Genomic DNA, 14,686 nt, shown 5'->3' on the forward strand with positions numbered 1-14,686 from the left:
TACACCTTTCAAAAGTTAACTGGTAAATTGAATATATTTCAATGGATGGGAACGGTTGCTTCCACAATACCAATCCCTGTTTTTAGTCATTTGCCTGCCACTGTGTGCCCAGTCTTCTCAAACAGGATTTTTCTGAACTGAGGGCAAGCCTAGTTTTAATATCACCGCTGCTGAGGCTTCCAAAGGCCAGACATTCCTCCAAGCTCTGTTCCCAGAGGACACGTCTTTAATTGCAGGCTGAGCACAAGGCCAGCAATCAATAAGATAGTTCTCCCTCTGCCTTTGACAGAGGAAACTCCAGGCTGACACCAGCCAGTCTGGAATCAGCTGTTTCTCTGCCTTTGATCTCCTCCGTACTGGCTGTCTAAACTCCCTGGGCGTCTGCTTAGGCCGAGATACGGGCCACGTCCTGCTGATAACCCCTCCAAGGCCCTTTGTGGCCATTGTGTATGAGGAGGGGATCACCTGTCAAAGTGACTGGTTACAACCCCTTCTGGACTGCGGGAGGCCTTTTTGATGCTGGGCAACTGATAATGAGAGTGTAATTGAGTGATTAACTACGCTGGCTCACTTAGAGGCTTTAATGACACCTCCACATTGAGGTCCGCATTTCCCAGCAGGCCTCCAGTTTGTAACTGTATGGCCGTGATATTCGCAATTATAAGCCCCTCCTTTAACCAGCGGGGATTTAACAAATGGTCTCGGTTAATCACTACTAGATGGTCCTCATATCTGACCTGGAGGAAACGCACGTGTAACGTTAGAGCGTGATAGGATTCTTAAATCAGGCCAGTCCAGGTCTAGCCTAAGACCTAAGCGAGAAACCGCACCGCAGACGGGAGCTAGAGCTATTGGCAGTATACGGCGATCACTGAAAGTTTCAATTGGCCCGGAGATGTAGGAGGATGGGAACCGATTTTTAAGCATTGTCATGCATGGAATCCTCGTACGCAATGAAAGTCCGCCTAGATATACTGCCTTTAATTAACTAGGTCTGAAGGTCCTATTAAGGCAATGTTAAAAGGAACCACTCTCAGCGGGTTCGCACAGTGGGAAAGGGATCGGGCTTTCAATTTACAAGGTCTTATTACAAAAGTGCCCCTGCTGTTCTGGTCCTGTGCTTTCTGCCTGGGAGCAATTTAACGATCTGCTTTGGAGCCGAGAAACGGTCAGAGAGAAAGTGTTCAGGGTTATGTGTTAGCCACGGCATAGCCGGCATTTACACCAGTCACCAGATAGTTCCCTTTCCTAGAACCAGGGCAGTGTGACATCAATGGGTTTGAGTTGAAGACCCCCTAATTGAACACTGTGGTAATCCCTCTGTGAACACGGGTTGATCATACTAGGTTGATACTGTGCAGGACACTAACCCATGTGAGGCCATGGAACAGAGAAAAGGTCAAAAGTGGAAAGGAACTTAAGGGCGAGAATGTGGCACTTGGCTTAAAGTCCCTTAATTGTTCGTTTTCCGATGCCTGGACATCATTCATGAAATATTGATGACGGGGCTACAGGGGGATGTCTATTATGATATGTGCATTGTACTTTAAGAGTCTTTTTTCTCTGGATGTGATAAAAATCTGACCTCTGAGTGAATAAGTTCACACGAGACTATTTCCTCAAAGATACCAAATCTAGTTAATGCGGGCCATGTTAAAACCATAGCCCATTCCCTGCCAAGGGTATTCTGGAGGCAAAGTTTAGAACAGAGGCAGAAGGAACACCCATTCAGAGCCTGCCCCACATGTGGCCCATACATATACAGCCACCAAACTAGATAAGATGGATGAAGTAAAGAAGTGCAGGCAGACAGGAACCGGATGTAGATCTCTCCTGAGAGACACACCCAGAATACAGCAAATACTTAGGCGAATGCCAGCAGCAAACCACTGAACTGAGAACGGGACCCTGTTGAAGGAATCAGAGAAAGGACTGGAAGAGCTTGAAGGGGCTCGAGACCCCATATGACCAACAATGCCAAGCAACCAGAGCTTCCAGGGACTAAGCCACTACCCAAAGACTATACATGGACTGACCCTGGACTCTGACCTCATAGGTAGCAATGAATAGCCTAATAAGGGCACCAGTGGAAGGAGAAGCCCTTGGTCCTGCTAAGACTGAACCCCCAGTGAACGTGATTGTTGGGGGGCGGGTGGTAATGGGGGGAGGATGGGAAGGGGAAGCCTATAGAGAAGGGGAGGGGGGGTTTAGGGGGATGTTGGCCCGGAAACCGGGAAGGGGAATAACAATTGGAATGTAAATAAGAAATACTCACGTTAATAAAGATTAAAAAAAAAAAAAAAAACCATAGCCCAAACCAAACAAGTAATTCAGGAAGCAGTTCAACAAGCAAAGCATGGGGAATTTGAGAAGCATTAGAGATCCACGAAAGATAGTTTTTGTAATTCTTCCCTAACGGAAGTAGAACAGCAAGGGAGCGTTTGATGGTACCCGCTAAGTTTAGGATATCATCACAGGGGGGCAGGTGCAGACCCTGTGATAAACTTTGGGTTCCTTTGGAGATTTTGCGTGTTTGCTTTTAAAAAACTAGATTCTAGACAGTGCCAAGATTTTTTTTCTACGGGTCTAAAACACATTTGCTTCCAAAGGGTTTATCGGAAATTGGTGTCCTAAGAGTAGAATGTTATATAACTAGTCCTCAGACGGACTCGCGCATAAGCTATTGCCGTATCTTAGAACAACACTGGGGAACAACAGGAGGGTAGGTAGACCAACTGGCTGTTTACACACTGGAATTCAAGGAAACACTGTTAGACGTTGACTCCTCTTTCTTATCTGGCCTGCACTTTCGTCACTAGAATCTGTCTTTCTGCTAGAAAAAAAAAAAAGTGAAAACATCAGAGACGTATGAGGGAAGCAGCCCAAACAACATCGAGATTGCCCCAATCTCGTGTGCTACAAGCACAGTCTCCTTCCTCAAACCAGCCTTTCGAGTTTTAAGAGCCCTGGGTGAGGTTCTACTGTAGAGGAATGAGACACGTTATCACTGAGCACTTTTCCAATAAAGATTTTCTCCAGACTAACAACTTCAAGCTTCTCTGAAGAAATTTCCTTCCAGAACCTAGCGCCTGCAAAGACCTTTGGTGCCACTCATGGTTAAAGGTAGCATTGTAGTGAGAAGTCAGACATAACTGAGTTCACTGCACTGGACGTTCACAACGCTGTCTTTGAAACAATTCTAAAATATCATGTATTGTATATAAAGAGTAGCCATGCAAAAAGAACATTGCTTTCCTGGAAAAAAAGCTATTATAACCTTCTCGATGCACAATGAGTACGCTTTAGCATATAAAACATTTCTAAATATATACACGTGCACACATTTATTAGAGCAATTAAAATATTTAATCTACATTGGGTTAGGCACAAAGGGTCAAAATTATTTGCTATATTTCTCATGGATGCTGGCTTTAATACGAAGCCATGCATGGAACATTGGTTTTTATACTTAGTAGGTTCCCAAAAAAAGATAAATTATGACAATAATATGTTGTGTATCATAGTTGCAAAGAGAAACCTACTGAATTTCCTTGCTTCATAAAAGCTCATGCTTATCCTGAATTTGACTCATATTTGCCATTTGATGGCGCCTAATGACATATCTTACCTTACAAGAGGCATCATAAGGCAATCTCCCCTATTATAAATATCTCATTAGCACTTGCACTTACATATGATGACATTTGACATCTGTGTGGGATGGCCTAAAATAATAAATTCTAAGGAAAGTGCGACCATACAATCGATAAAATCTTGTAACTCATAAAACATCACCTTTGAAATAACAATATATTTCTTAGTGTTTTCTACTTAAGCATTGTATTCTTCGATGGTGCACCATTTTATAGACAATGTTTAAAGGTTTTGTCTGTTCTCATAATAAAAATCTGTTTGGGTTCCAACATTCTCATCAGTCAATGAAAGATGAAATCTGTTATACTTCTCAATGAAAAGAACTCACTTGGGACTAAAGCGATAGCTTAGTAGTTAAGAGCACTTGCTGCTCTTGCAGAGGACAACTGTGGGCAGCTTACGACTTCCGGTAACTCCAGATGCGGGGGATCTGATACCCTCTCCTGGCCCCTTGAAGAAGTGAATTCAGTTGCAAAGACCACAATCGAACATACACATATATTCGTGATTTAAGTAAGTATGTAAGCAAATAAATAAATACTTCTTAGAAGACCTATTTCGTCTGGTGCATGCAACCTTGGTCTTATATTTGGTTTGAGCATTTTGCCATATTGACCAAATAGTAATGGCAAATACGTGAAACCTGTTTTTCTTTTAAAAGTATAAATAAGAGTGTAGAAGGGGAACACACACATGAGCATACATAGTTATACAAGCACACACATGAGTATACATAGTCATACAAGCACACACATGAGCATACATAGTCACACAAGCATACACATGAGCATACCTGGACATACAAGCACACACATGAGCATACATAGTCCTACAAGCATACACATGAGCATACATAATCATACAAGCACACACATGAGCATACATAGACATACAAGCACACACATGAGCATACATAGACATACAAGCACACACATGCACCCTAACTGGAAGTGATCCACAGAATGCATTCTCATACTGACACACATAACCAGTGGGTGTTCTGTGGTGGCGACGCATAGACAAGTCTTATTTAAAAGCATATGTGTAGGATTAGTGAAATAGCTCAGCAGGTAATGGCACTGGCCATGAGGCCTGATGACCTAAGATGGAGATCAGGGGCCCACACGGTAGAAGGAGAGAACCTTCTCTTGCAGATACTAGTCTGCCTCCACAACACACACACACACACACACACACACACACACACACACACACACACACACACACATGCGCGCACGCATGTTAAAAAGTTTAAAAAACAGACACATTTTCAAAGAAATTAAAATATAAAATCCCCTTTCTTCTATATGAGAAGAGAGAGAATAAGGTGACTCATTAGGAAAAATACTGCTAGCTTTTAGTTGTTTTTTTTCTTTTGTTTTTGTTTTTTGTTGTTTTTTTTTGTTTTTTGGTTTTGCTTTTTTTTTTTTGTACCTATAAAATCACAAACTGTTGCAATCCTTTCTAATTACAGAACAGAAAGATCCTTGATCTTGAATTTCGCAATTGATGAAGGGGGAGTCCAGGGAGGCTACCATCACTGCAGAAAGCGATAACTCAACCTGCATTAGAGCCCAGGTCCCCTCCACGTGCCACCCAACCTTCTGCTCTCAGTGTGCTAGCTACCCTTACTAAGACCTGACTTGGAGTGCGAACGCTGTGGAAAGAGTAAAGAAGCAGCACCCACCAGGTTATTATTGATTGAATTGAAGTTTGGCACAATGTGTTCTGTTTCATTTCGTGAGGAGCATTCCTCTGTAACCTGACGATTCATTAATTTGAAGTGCTGGCCCTTTGCCTCTCTCCAAGGCCATTTTAGATGCAAATTGTTCTCTAGACATCATTTTTAAGTGGCAGAGAAATCTCTGGAGATAACAAGAATCAGTCTGTTAAATTTATGGGTCATTTTCCTCCTGTAATCCTTCTTGATGGATAACTCGGGTTCCAGCCAGGGTTTGAATTTTGGAGTTGATAAAGCATCAGTTCAAACCACTGGCTACTAAATCAATATAAACGATGGCTTAATCAGCCCTGCTACTCCCTGCTACTACCTTCCCACAGAATTCCGCCAGACTTCTGCGCGACTGGGTTAGCAAGAGGCAGATCCGCCTGACAGGCCATTTGTAGACATGGCAGGCACAGGAAAGGTTGTTTGGGAGTCACGTGATTTCATGTCCATCTAAGGACCTTCACGCTTCATGCAGCAGAACTGAAAGGTTTGAGTTGCGTTTGACTTACTTTTTATCTTGGATATTTTATGTATTTACTTTTCAAATGTTTTCCCCTTTTCCAGTTCCCCCTCTCCCGTTCCCCTCCCACTCACCCACTCCTACCTCACTGCCCTGGCATTCACCTACACTGGGGCATCGAGCCTTCATAGGACCAAGGGCTTCTCCTCACACTGATGCCGGACAAGGCCATCCTCTGCTACATATGTTGCTGGAGCCATGGGTCACTCCTTGTGTACTCTTTGGTTGGTGGTTTAGTCCCTGGGGAACTGGGGTGTTGCTATTATTGTTCTTCCTTTGGGGTTGCAAACCCCTTCAGCTTCTTCAGTCCTTTCTCTAACTCTTCCATTGGGGTTCCCGTGCTCAGTCTGATGGATAGCTGCAGCCATCCTCATCTGTATCAGTAGCCTCTCGGGAGACATCCATATCAGGTTCCTGTCAGCACGCACTTCTTGGCATCAGCAGCAGTGACTGGGTTTGGTGTCTGCATGTGGACTGGATCCTCAGGTAGGGCCGTCCCTGGATGGTTTTTCTTTCAGTCTCAGCTCCACTCTTCGTTTTGAGGAGTTGAGAATGGACTGTGGAGGAAGTGGAGTTGTAAGTGATATGTGTCTATGCACACTTATTTGTATGTTGACGTGTTTTGGTAAAAATAGAAAAAAAAATCGGTGGAAGCAGTTCTGGTGGGTACGCTGGCGGTGGCTAGTTCCGGCTGCAACGGGCACTGAACTAGCACTAAATTATCTCGGATAAGTATGTCTCCCAGCTGCTCTCTGCTAGTCGCGAACTCTCGGGTTCCAACTACCCAGCAAAATCATAGTTCCAGAAGTTCAGCAGCAAGGCTCCCTGCCACAGACTCTGCCCACACTCCCAGCAACCGTCCCCTAGCAAACTGTAACCCAACAATCAGATTTGTATGTTAAATTCTCAATCCCCAATACATCCACACAATAAATTCACTGCCAATTAATAAAGATATAAACCGCCCACCTAGACAAGATAAAATTGCTTATAGAAATCCATTCAAGCTACCTTGGCAATTAAAGACCATCCGAATCTGGGCCATCCTTCCCCATCTCCATCTTGATTCTCCTTCCTTTTCCTTCTCTCCCGCCTTATAAAAGCTTTGTCCCCGCCTTAGTTTTTTACTGTCCAATCATGGCCTTGACCTAACTTGTCTGCCTTCACCTGCATACAGACATCAACCTACACATGTGTACAGATGAGAACAGGCTAGGACCGCCGGCGTGGAGGATTTGTTTTGTTTTGTTTATTATTTCATGCATATATGTGGAGAATGCAAACTGTCATCCTAGTGTCTTTCTCAATAGCTAGCCACTGATGTATTGAGACAGGAGCTCTTCCCTTCTTTCTTTCTTTCTTTCTCTCTCTCTCTCTCTCTCTCTCTCTCTTTCCTTTCTTTCTTTCTTTCTTTCTCTCTTTCTTTCTTTCTTTCTTTCTGTTAATCTTTATAGCCAGTTTGCTCAGGCATTCCCTGTCTCCACCTTCAGGGCTAAGATTAGGTGATCTGCTGTGCACACCCAGGTTTTATATGGGATCTGACATTGTGAACTCAAGCCCTCCTGTTTGCAAACCAAGCTCTTTTTTTTGTAAGCCATCTCTTAAGTCCCAAAGAACTCTTTTACTTCACCTAAAGTGTTATTCTCCTGCCATGCTCTGCCTTATTAAAATTTCTCTTGTGTATCAATGTAGTACAGTCCCAGCCAAGCAGACATGTAGTCGAGATGATCCAAGGTTTGTAAACCAAGTATGTCTACCCAGAAACATGACGAAAGGCTGGCTTCATTTTTGCTTTTCTGCTTTGGTATGTGGGTAAATGATCATTATAACTCTACAATCACATTGGAAGCCAAATTCCAAAGTATGAAGAAAACGATCAGAGTTCAGAAACAGAAACACAATAAAACTGAATATTTGGGGGGGGGTAGGTGAAAGGTGTGACTTCTCCAGCCCATATCTTGAAGGCAGCAGACAGGATCTGATTTAAAACGAGTCCACTCAGGGTGAGAGGATGCCTCCTTTTCCCTCAGGTCAGTGTCGCTTTGCTTCTCTCTCTGGTGTGCTTTCACTTCTCCAATGCCTTGTTGTTTCCGAGAGCAGAAGCAGGATCAGCTCAGTGAAGCTTTAGGACAATGATTTCAGAATCACACGTCTGATTCTGAAACTACTGAGAAACCTCAAGTATTGGCTGAAAATGTGCACCCATTGTTGACATTCCTTAAAGCATGGGAGTCATGTCATGATTAATAAAACAACAACAAATACAAGGTCTACTAGCTTGGCCTAAAATGTAATCTGAGCACTTGGGAGCCAGGGGCAGGATGACAAAGATTTCAAATACATACTAAGTTTAAGTCCAAAATGGACTATATGAGAGTTGTCTTTAAAAACAACCAACTAACCAACTAACTAACCAACCAACCAACTAGCCAACTAACCAACCAACTAGCCAACTAACCAACCAACCAAGTAGCAAAGTAACCAACTAACCAACTAACCAACCAACCAACCAACCAACCAACCAACCAACCAACCAGCTGAACAGGGAATCAGATCATTATAAAACATACACATTAGCATTTTACAGACAGAATATTTTTTTGTGTGTATGTGTGTGTGTGTGTCTGACACACAAATGCACTGGCATACACACATACACACACACACAGATGTTCTTTAGTATATATTAAAGATAAAGAGCTCATGAAGTTCAGAGAGAATGAGGGGAGGAGTCTATGGGAGAATTTGGGGATGGATAATGGAAAGGAGAAAATGATAGTCATATTTAATTTCAAAAATACTTTTAAAATTTACTCAGTGGAATCTCATGATGTTTGATCTTTTATTCCAGGCATCCCAAGGGTGTTATGGCCAAATGGAAGAGAGATACACCCTATTACAATAACATTTGCAAATCAATTTTTAAATTAGAGTATGTGTATAGCAGTCATGATTTTTTATAACACAGATTGAGGCCTACCCCTGTCTCTCTCTCTGTCTCTCTGTCTCTGTCTCTCTGTCTCTGTCTCTGTCTCTCTCTGTCTCTCTGTCTCTCTGTCTCTCTGTCTCTCTGTCTCTCTCTGTCTCTCTCTCTCTCTCTCTCTCTCTCTCTCCCCCCCCCCTTTCCCTTTTCTTCAGCCGTGGTGAGACCTCATATCTCATAAAGTAGATCTCTCATGTCTTTAACATGAAGACAAAAGCATTTTTCTCTGACAATTGGAAGGCTCTGGATGATAGCTAGAAATGCAAAATCTGTTCTAGGTAGGAATCTAAGGCGTCATTGGAGGACGGTTAATAAAGAGCTACATGTCATACTTATCTGGACCACAACAGTACAACGTCCTCAGGACAAAACACTTAGTGGGACAGAATCTGTTATAGAAAAAAGCACACGCTCCAAGCCCAGGAGTTTTAACATTTCACTTTAGGCTACATCAAATCCTGCCTAAAAGGAAAGCTTTGCAAAAACAACTTTTATTTTCCGTCCTTTTTAGGGAATGCGTTTAAGTATCTACAAAGAACTCTGTGGCCAAGTGGGAGTTTGCTTAGCAAACCCAGAGCTTGCTCTAAACCCCGAGTTCCTTTTTTAGCGTTTTTTAAATAAAATCACTGAATAAACAAATATTTGCTCCCTGCCAGTGGCTACTGTAGGAAAGGGAAGCGATAGGTTTTTCCTATGGTAATTTTTAGATATAAGTGTCAACGCTGCCTCATTTCAAACACAGAAAATACCTGTGATTACAGAGACAAACTGCTTTCCCCTAAAGTTTGAAAATTATTTTCTATCAAATTATTTCCCGTACCTAAATTTAGAGAGCAAGTGATCTACTTTTTTCCTTTGATGGTAAAAGAGGCAATATCAATGTAAGGGGATATAAATCAGCAGGACCAGAGTGAAGTCAGACTTCGGAATAATGGTCAAGACTGAAGGACGAGGGGCTGGAGAGATGGCTCAGTGCTTTGGAGCCAGCTCCTGTAGAGGATCCAGGTTCAGTTCCCAGAAACCAGGTGGCAACTCAGAACCATCTTTAATTCCAGTTCCAGGGGATCCAATAGGATCGTCCATAGCCACCATGCATAAAGTGCAGCAGGGACACACGTGCTGGCAAAACACTCATCACATAGGTTTAATTTAAAAAACTATCATAATGCGAATGAAGAAAGTGTAGTAGTTTTACCAATATCTTATCTTTAGGGTAAAGATGAAGATATGTAAAACTCATCCTTTGTAAAACTCAGCTGACCCTATTGACCCTGCAGATAACTGAATTCTAAAGACCAACTTCTCTTTTAAGTTTCTGCTAGTATATGTCTGTGTGGTATTTTTATTTGTGATTTTTTTTCCCCTTAGACTCACATCAAGTAACAGAATAAGTAGTAGGACATTTATATTATTTTTTTAATATCACATAAACATATATTGAAACTTTGTAGCAGTGCAAGCATTTTTTTTTGTATTATGTGCTCAAATATACTGGAAGAAATAAATAAACTGCATGCATAATTGTTGATATATAACCATTCGATTCCTTTGCATGGCATTATTTTTTTAAACATTTTACATAAAATTATCCAATCCACAACATTCATTTCAAAACATCCCAAAATATGAACACTAGTATTTTCCGCAGGTTTAAATATGGATGTATGTAGGGCTGGAGAGATGGCTCAGCGGTTAAGAGCACTGACTGCTCTTCCAGAGGTCCTGAGTTCAATTCCCAGCACCCACATGGTGGCTCACAACCATCTGTAGTGGGATCTGATGCCTTCTTCTGGTGTGTCTGAAGACAGCGACAGTGAAGTACATGAGATAAATAAATCTTAAAAAATATGAATTAATGTAAATGAAAGAGAATAAAATTATTGACATAAAAAGAGAGTGAGAGCAAAAGAGGGGGGGTTGGTTTACGTGAACCGTAGATTCTGTGTTAATAAGTATTGTTACCATCTTTTGGAGGATCAGAGTCTGTAAATCCAGAGAACAGTATTTTGGCATGCACAGAACTTTGTAGTACAAGAGTCTAGATGAGTGGTTTCCACCTTTCCCAATGTCGTAACCCTTTAGTACAGTTCTTCATGCTCTTGTGACCCCCAACCACAAAATCATTACATGGCTACTTCATAACCATGATTTCTGCTACTGTTGTGAGTTGTAATGTGAATATCTGATATGCAGGATATCTGATGTGCGACCCTGTGAAAGGTGTCACAACCCACAGGTTGAGAACCACTGGACTAGAAGCTCACAGAAGGCCCCTCAGAAGGCAAGTCTCTCTTTCCCTTGGTCCTCCTCCAATCCTCTTTTTCACCCACTCCGCAGTCTTTCTTCTCTGAAGCAAACAATTGCCAAGTGAGTTTTCTTCACCCAAAGCAAGCCCCAGCAATTAGAGCCCTTCTCCGAAGCAAGCCATTAACCTGAATGCCCACCTTCTCTCTCCTTGGAAGACCAGAGGGATTCAGTTTCCTGCCTGAGAGGAGGGAGCGCTGTGAAAAAGGACTGAGAAGGATGTGAGCCTCCAGGTTTTCTTGGGACTCCTCTTCCATTTTATAACAATAAAAAAAAAAATCAAAGCCAGTTACATTTCTATATAGCTGGTCACTCTTAACCAGACCAGAGAAGAAACATCCAAATTTTCCTAGGACTATAGATCACAATTTCTAAACGTTCCTGGTTACATAGACTTGGATTACCCAAATCTGTGATGCTTTTCTCTCGTTATCCTGCCTTTTGCTATTGGTGTAACTGCTATGACCACAAGAAGTGAGGGAAAGAAATAGCCCTTTCCTTTGTTACACAACCATGGTTTATTTTTGCCTCCTGCTCCCTAAACTTCTTTCTGCGTCTATGAAAATGAAGCGTGTCTCTAAATTTGTAGTCAACACTACTGGTAGAATTCATTTTTGCTTGTATGTTCTAATAAGAAAATAAATATTAATATTGAAAATATTTTTAGAAATCCTCTTGCATACAAAGAGTATGGATTTTAGAAGCCAGGGGGGTCAAGGGCATTACAAGAAAATGCCCAGAATCAACTCAACTGAATTGATAGGTGCTCAGTGAGGCTGAATCGACAGCCAGGGAGCCTGCATGTCTCTGACCTAGGCCCACTGTATATAGTTGTGTAGCTTGGTGTTTCTGTGGGACTCCTAACAGACAGAGTGGGGCTGTTTCTAATGCATTTGCCTGCTTTGGGGACCTTTGTCCTCTTACGGGGTTGCCTCATCCAGCCTTAATATGAAGGGAGATGCCTAATCTTACTGTAACTTGACATGTCATGTTTACTTGATATCCCTGGGATATCTGCCCTTTTCTGAAGGGAAATGAAGGATGAGTGGAAGGAGAGAGGAAGTGGGCCTAGTGGTGGAGGAGGTCGTAGGGGAGGAAAAAAATGTAATCAGGATGTAATATTTGATAATAAGGACATTGATTAAATTAACTAACAAAAAAAGAAGAGAAATGAAATGTTCAGACAAAAGTACTGGAGACAAGCATTCATGCCTTTATCAAAAGATCTAGAACATTGAGTTTGGTCACACTGGGTAAACTCACATGGGAATGCAGATGTGAGGTTCATGGCAGAAGGTCCTAGAGGGAGAATTAGAAGTTTCTAAGGCAAGTACTACACGCAGGAGTTAGAGGTTTGCTTTTTTTTTTTTTTTTTTAAACAAGGCTTACTTAGTGGTGGAAATTAAGAGTAGAAAGTCTAAGTTGGTGAAATGCTCTCTCTTGGGGTGAGAAGCTTTATGGATGTTGTAAACGGCAGAGGCCTATGCTGCCTTCCAGTTATTTCTGGGCAAATGTGAGGATTCATGAAGAGTCCTCAAGGCATTGATGTCAGTGCTAGGACAGCTCGCAACTGCGTTCATTCTGGGTTCAGCTAACACTCAGCATCCCCTGAGTGTGGCTTAGGAGCAAACGTCCCCTCCCTTCTCTAGGCCCCCATACATGAGCTATGCCTGCTGCTAGGACAGCCCCAATCTCCATGAGATGTCTAGGTCCCCATGAGTCACAGGAAGTAGTTATGTTCTGCAGATACAGCTTGACTGGTCGGGCAACTGTAAGAGCTCTGGCATCAGAGGCCATGGACATAATTTCAGTATCTTTTCCTTACTTCAGCTGTTGAGATTACAATAAAATTACATCATTTCTCTCTTCCCTATCCTCCCTTCAAATAGCCTTTATCCCCATCGCTGCTCTTTTTCACGTTCTCTTTGTCAAATAGCTTCTCTTCCCATTAACTGTTACTATATGCACACGCACATGCACACACATAGGAGTGTGCACACACACACACACATCCACATCCACATGCACATGCTTGCACACACAACAGGAGCACACACACACAGACATGCACACACAGCACATACACACACACACACACACACACACACACACACACACACACGTTTCCCACCAATAGGCGTGCCCTGTCCTGAAAAAGACTGCTTTTCCTACTCTGAGTATTGACCGGTTGGCTACCCATTTTTGTGTAGGGTTGAAGCCACCTGAGCTTTCCCCCCTCCATGTTAGCACTTCTGTTGCTGTCGACCTTGCTCAGGTTACGTTTAGGCGATCTTGTCTATCATACTGACAGTTTTAGAAGACACTTTCTCACAGCAAACTCCCTGAACCTCTGACTCTTGCCCTCTCTCTGCTCCCTCTTCCACAGTGCTTCCCGAGCCTGTGGTGTGGTAGTTGATTTGTAGATGTATCCATGGTCACAGCATTCTAAGTGTTTGTTCTAATGCATCCAGAGGTGTCGTCCCCATCCCTCAGTAAGCGAACTTCCGTTTGAGGCGTGTCAAGCTCTTTCGATCCTTGTTGTTGAAAAGCGACTTTGATGCAAACGTACAAAACAAGAGTTACGTACAAACTCTTTGTGTGTAACATATATGATGAAAGCCAACTTCATATTTAATTTTTTGATTGTTTTCAGAGATTAACTTTAAGCCGACGTGTACAAGATGACGGGAAAGCCCCAAATGGAGTTCTGCCCCAAATTGTGCAACAAAAGGCTTCATAGAAAACACAAACCCACTGAGTCTTGAGGGTTGGACAAGCCTGTGTTTTTCCTCAAAGCCTCCAAGTATGAAGCTGAGTCTTCTTTGCATCTTAAGATTTATATGGCGTTGGGCACACACTCAACTTCAAGCCCAAGGAAAGCAAAGACTTGCCTCGACGTCTTGTAACCTCTGAGCTCATAATCTCACTTTCCTTTCCAGATCCAACTGTGCATATCCAAACACATTAATGTCCTCTGCTGAGCGAAGACTTTGCATTTAGCAGTATCCACCCTGGCAAGGGGACACTGCAGCTATAAGCAGCCATTTGTCCCTCTTTATAACCATAAAAGCAAAGGCCCTGGTTTTACTAGCGTTCACACTTAGAAGAAAGTTGCTGCTTAAATAACAGTTTAACCTTCTTATTATGCCACTGGCCCTGTTAAACTCGGAGTCTTTTCCAACATCATTAACTTGCCTGAGGGCACACATACAAATCTGCCTTTTTTGTGTCTTTGGTGCTGTACCACAGCAATTCTGTTCAACCATAAAATGGGGATATACAGGCTCTCATTTATTTTAATGGATTTTATTGTTTTGTCTAGAATCTTCTCAGAAATATCTATTTCTAGGGGGAAAAGTTATTTTCCTACTTTTCTTCTTCCTTCTTCCTTTCTTTTTTTTTTTTCTTCTTTTTTTTCCGGAGCTGGGGACCGAACCCAGGGCCTTGCGCTCGCTAGGCAAGCGCTCTACCGCTGAGCTAAATCCCCAACCCCCCT

This window comes from Rattus norvegicus, chromosome 10 (assembly GCF_036323735.1).
Source record: "Rattus norvegicus strain BN/NHsdMcwi chromosome 10, GRCr8, whole genome shotgun sequence".
Classification (NCBI taxonomy): domain Eukaryota; kingdom Metazoa; phylum Chordata; class Mammalia; order Rodentia; family Muridae; genus Rattus; species Rattus norvegicus.